The sequence below is a fragment of the Euprymna scolopes genome, chromosome 41, assembly GCF_053919585.1.
Source record: "Euprymna scolopes isolate OS-2025 chromosome 41, ASM5391958v1, whole genome shotgun sequence".
Classification (NCBI taxonomy): domain Eukaryota; kingdom Metazoa; phylum Mollusca; class Cephalopoda; order Sepiida; family Sepiolidae; genus Euprymna; species Euprymna scolopes.
The window spans coordinates 38,852,899-38,858,714 of record NC_136522.1 but is presented as its reverse complement, the minus strand read 5'-3'; positions in this window follow the sequence as shown (position 1 = coordinate 38,858,714).

Genomic DNA, 5,816 nt, shown 5'->3' with positions numbered 1-5,816 from the left:
TTGAGTACATGGTGAGGCACAGAACAGTTCAAGTAGAACTACTGAGGGCAACTGTTAAAAGGGAAGTAGTTAAATGAAACCCCCAAAGTGGGATTTTATCACCTTTACTATGGAACTGTATACTGAATCCTCTTTTGAAGGAGTTTAAAGTAGAAATATTTATGCCCAGGCTGATGCTGATGACATCGCAGTGCTGGTCACAGGTTCAAAAGCATCATTGGTCAGACGCATTGCCAAAATGGCATTAAATATTCCTAATAAATGTTCTAATCGAAATGAATTAGAATTCAGTAGCCGTAAAACAGAAATGGTCTTGTTTACACATAAAAGGAATTGCCAACTTGGTGACCTTTTTCTGAGGGGACAGAAATTGAAACTTCCGCAGGAGGCAAGGCTGTTAGGGGTAATCCTGGACAGTAAGCTAACCAGGAAAAACCACATAGAAAAGATTTCCTCCAAGGCGACTGCAGCCCTTATGCAATGCAAACAAATTGTGGGGAAAACCTGGTCAGTTAACCCGCATGTAATGAGGTGGATATACATTGCTATGGTATGTCCCATTTTGTCGTATGCATGTGTTTCCTGGATCCGCGGGACAGAGAAACTGTACTTGAGGAAGAAACTCCAGAAGGTACAAAGACTTGCTTGTTTAATGACTTCTTCAGCATATCCGAGCACACCTACTAGAGCATTGGAGATGCTGTTGAATATCCCTCCGATTAAAGAATTCCTGAAGGCAGAAACGATACGGGGATCCTATAGAATAGATCTCATGGGTCTGTGGTGGTCAAGATCTGTTGAGATTACTGGAAAAACAAAGTGTCACGTGGATTTGTGTAATGAGGCTAGGAAAGAACTACCGCTCTTGCATGTGCCGGGTGACCTTATGACTAAAACCAGATCATTTGAAAAGCATTTCATATGTATGGTTTATGACAGAACAGGCGCAAGTGATTACGAAAAAGAGCTGGAAAGCAACGTAATCAAATGCTATACTGATGGATCTAAAATGAATGATAGGATTGGTGCGAGTGTTTATATAGAATACTCAAAACACCTCACCTGTCAAAAATTTTATTATCTTGGTAAACTGAGGACGGTCTTCCAGGCAGAAGTCTTCACCATACAGGTATCATCGGATACAACACCAAACACCAGTCATGAGCTGGCACCATTGGATGTGGTACCAAACACCACCCCCGCCTTCACCGAAGAGCAGGATCTCATACCTAAGTCTGACAAGTCAGCTCTAACATTCGGTAAACATCACGACAAAAACCGAAGAAGGAGAGATAGCGCATGTTTAAGGCTTTTGAATCTGAGGTTCTGATCATGGAAGAGGTTCAGCAACAGGAAATAGCTATCCTTTCAGATAGTCAGGCAGCTATTAAAGCATTGGAGAATAGTACGGTAAGATCTCAAACCGTACTATGCTGCATTGAAAATCTAAACTATCTAGGAAAAGAAAACCGCATATCTATTTCATAAGGAGAGTTAAAAAAAAAAATTAGTTATTTAAAAAAAAGTTCGGTTTTTTAATTATAAAAAAAACCGATACACGGGATTGAACCTAAAATCTTTCCACCAACCCCCGGTACTCTAACCGTTACTCTAACATATTGGCAAAATCGCAGTAAAAAATATTTATTTACAAAAAAAAGTTATGCAAAATAAAAAAAAAAAAAGCGTTAGTCACTTATGTATGTACTTACTCTCCTGTTTGTGAACCCACATATTTTGTTGTAACTTTTTTTTCTACTGAACCAATTTTCGAAATTTTTTTTTCAAAATGTAGCTAATGAGGTGTTCTATCCAACTATGTAACCTGTTTGAAATTTGGTTGCGAACGGAATTAGTGGTGGGGGTTTGAATGTGTCTCGATTCATTCAATTTCGGACTTAAGCATATATTCAACCACTACCGTGGTTGAATGATACATATATATATATATGTATATATATACATATATATATATACATATATACATGTATATATATACATATATATATACATATACACATATATATAAATATATATATAATATATATACATATACATATACATATATGCATATATATATGATTATTGCAACGTCTTGTCAGACGAGCGCCACTCCCTCAGATACTTAAAGTCCATGATCCAAAAATTACCTTTTTTCTTTTTTTTTTTTTAGTCCTACCGGTGAATTCACACACTCAAACAGGCATGACACTGAAGATGGTCATTGAGATCAATTATTACATGCTTCCAGCATTTCAAGCCTCCACGCATCACAACTTTTCCATCGCCACAGGACAACTTTTACAGACAAATGCCTGAAGGAGTATCTTTACACAGATGATATTACAGAGTCTTAGCTTTGTATGACAACTAAGTCTCTCCCTCGGTTAAAAATGTTGAGATCCAGCAACAAGCAAGAGCAAGATAGCAAGCAACAAGTTCAACTGCAGACCAGCTTAATGCGGGTACTGGTCTCCCGCGTTATGTTTTTTTAAATCAGAGATTTGCTTCTTCTAGAAAGGTTGCCTTTACTACGGCTTACAGGAGTCCTCTCCACCCCAACACACACATACATACACACAAACACATACGGTGCTAGTTGACCGTTAACCCCAAAAAGAGTTCATATACATATATACATGTACATGTTCATGAGGGGCGTGCAATGAGTGATGCCCCTGACCCACTTCCAGTTGTTTGATCTAGCTGAAATTTTGCATGGGCAATGATTTATATCTCTACGGGTTATGTGGAAAATTACAGCTCTGAACTAACTGTTGTTTCTGTTTTACAGGTGTTTCAACTAAGTCAGATGTGAAATGGAGCCTGTTGAATGTCGAGCAGTGATCGGGTTTTTGTATTTTAAAGGATGCACACCACAGGAGACTTTTAATGAAATGAAAGAAACTTATGGTGATAATGCCCCATTATATGGCCTTGTAAAACACTGGCATCGTGAATTCAAACATGACCGGAAGTCTGTGGAAAGAGCTGCCAGACCTGGTTAGACCCCTTCTGCTATTGATGAGGCATCCGTCTCGCAAGCTGAGGCTGCATTACTATTTGCCAAATAGCCAAAGGTATCAAGATTAGTGCAGGGTCTGTGGAAACTATCATTCATGACCATTTGCATATGCATAAGGTGTCTGCCAGATAGATTCCCAGGTTGCTCACACCATTCCAGAAGCGAGAACGCGTCGAGTGCTCGAGGATGAATTTGGAGATGTGCCAAGAAGATGAATCAAAGTTTTTCAAAAAACTGATTACACAAGATGAAACCTGGGTCCATCACTATGATCCAGATACCAAAGCCCAGTTAATGCAGTGGAAGCACTTGGACTCACCACCTCCAAGGGCATGCTCAGTCTTCTGGGACCAGGACAGAGTAGTGATGACAGATTTCCTGGCAAAGGGTACCACAATTACAGGAGCCTATTATGCTTCACTTTTGAAGAAATTAAAGGAAGTTATCAAAATAAAGAAGCAGGGCAAGATCAGCAAAGGTACCTCCTTCCTGCAATACAATGCTCTGGTCCACAACTCGCATGTCACCAGATCAGAAGCACGGGCATGTGGTTATGAAATCCACCCCCATGCTCCCTACTCTCCTAAACTTGCACTCTCTGATTTCACCTCTTCCCAACCATGAAGTTGTTTTTGAAAGGAAAGCGTTTCCTAGATAATGCAGCTTTGATTTCTGAAGTCACGTCGTGGTTGGAGGACTAACATGGGGTGTTCTACAAAACCGGTCTCCAGAGCTGCATCTAATGATGGGAGAAATGTATAACTCTGGGGGGGGGGGGTCCTATGTAGAAACTCTGGGGGGGGGGGGTCCTATGTAGAGAAGACTAATAACTGTGCCGTTTCCTTGCTCTACTGTTATGGAAAGTGGGTCAGAGGCATGACTTATTGCACGCCCCACGGTGTGTGTGTATATATATATATGTGTATATATATATATATATATATATATATATAATATACGAAATTTATTACTGTAAGTCCAGAATGAGTTTACATATTGTTTCAGCTCGAGAAAGATCCTCAAAGAGAGGAAATATCCAACTAGCATCGTCAGAATTATTAGATGGACTAAGTTATAAAATCAAATAAGAATGGAAAAATCGTAGATGAAGGGGAGTTAGAAAAGAAGGGGAGTGGAAGGGAGAGGACGTTGGAATTTTAAGTGGTAGGAGTGTATATAATAAGAGAGGGGTTTATAATTAAATATTAATTATAAATATTAATTATATTATACGTTTTTTTTGTTTTTTTTTAGTTTATAACGGTTTAAAATTAAAAGACGCTATTCTTATTTATAACGTCTAACAGTTAATTTAAAGGATCACCATGGCAACAGGTTGGAGAGTTAATGTTAGTGGTCATTGTGTGGTGGGAGGAGGAAAGAACGGGTTGCAAATGGGGTTTAAAGTGATTTAGCCGGGCGGGGAAAGATTGAAAAATATTTGTTGTTTATTATTTATAAAAAAGGAATGAGAAAGAGAAGTAAAAATAGGAGGATAAATTAATGAATTATACGTTACAGGTTTATTTTGATAGCATAATGATAGGTAAGAATATCATTAAGTTAATAAAATAAATTAAAAAATTAAAAAATTGTTTATGATAAGTAAATAATACATACACACACACATACACACACATAAATACACATACATGCGTACACCTGTACAACGTACGGAGACACATCAATGGGGGGAGAACACATGCCTAAGTATATGTAAAAACACAAAAACGTAAACATAAAAACATATATACACATATATACATATATATATATATATATATATATATATACATGCATATATATATATAAATGTATATACATACACGCACATATATATAACACACAGATATATACATATATATATATACATATATATATATATACATATATATATATATATATATATCTATACTCTTATAAATTCGTTTCTCTCTTGTGTGTATTGATATTCATATTAAAATCCCTTTTTTCTATTTATTTAAAAAAGAAAATACAATGTTGGTATATATGGGTTGCAGAATTGCATTCATTAGCAAAAGATCTAACTAATTTGCGTATTCTTTTAAACATTCATTTTAATTCTCTATTTTTTTTTCAGTTTTCTTATGGAATGATCATCTTTAGTTTACTATTACGTGTAATTATACTCATGCAGATATTATACATGATGTATCCTTGCATAATATTTGTGTAAAAGTTTAAAGGGAACACAAAATTGTTTCCATATAGATTTATATATGCGCATGTATTTTTGTTTAATCTATCTATCTAGATATCTAAAAAAAAGTGAATGTGTCTGTCTGTGTGTCTATGTACATTTTCCTACGCAATAACTCTGCCAATATTCAGTCTACAGACTCGAAATATGATACACAGTGTACTGAGATTTGGGAACATCTTTGTAATCGTTTCTCGGCAAGGAATTTGGCTGTTAAGGGGTCAAAGTTTGACGATTTGACCTTTGAGAACTCTACCAAACTCCTCCGACAATTTTGAGCTTAAACAGTTGGAATTTTAGATATAGGTTCCTTGGGCATGGATTTAACTTAATAACTTGATTTGACCCTTAAACAATAAATTTTAAGGGGTCATAGTAATAGTCAGAGTTAAAAAATATCAACCGCTTGTTTTTTTTGTTCTTTTTTGCTAAACATACACTCCCGAACCCCCGAGCAACGCCGGGCCGAAATGCTAGTATAAATATATAAGTGAACGTGTCTGTGTATGTTTGTGTGTGTGTATGTGCTTGTGTGTGTGTACGTGTGTGTGTGTGTGTGTACATTTCCCT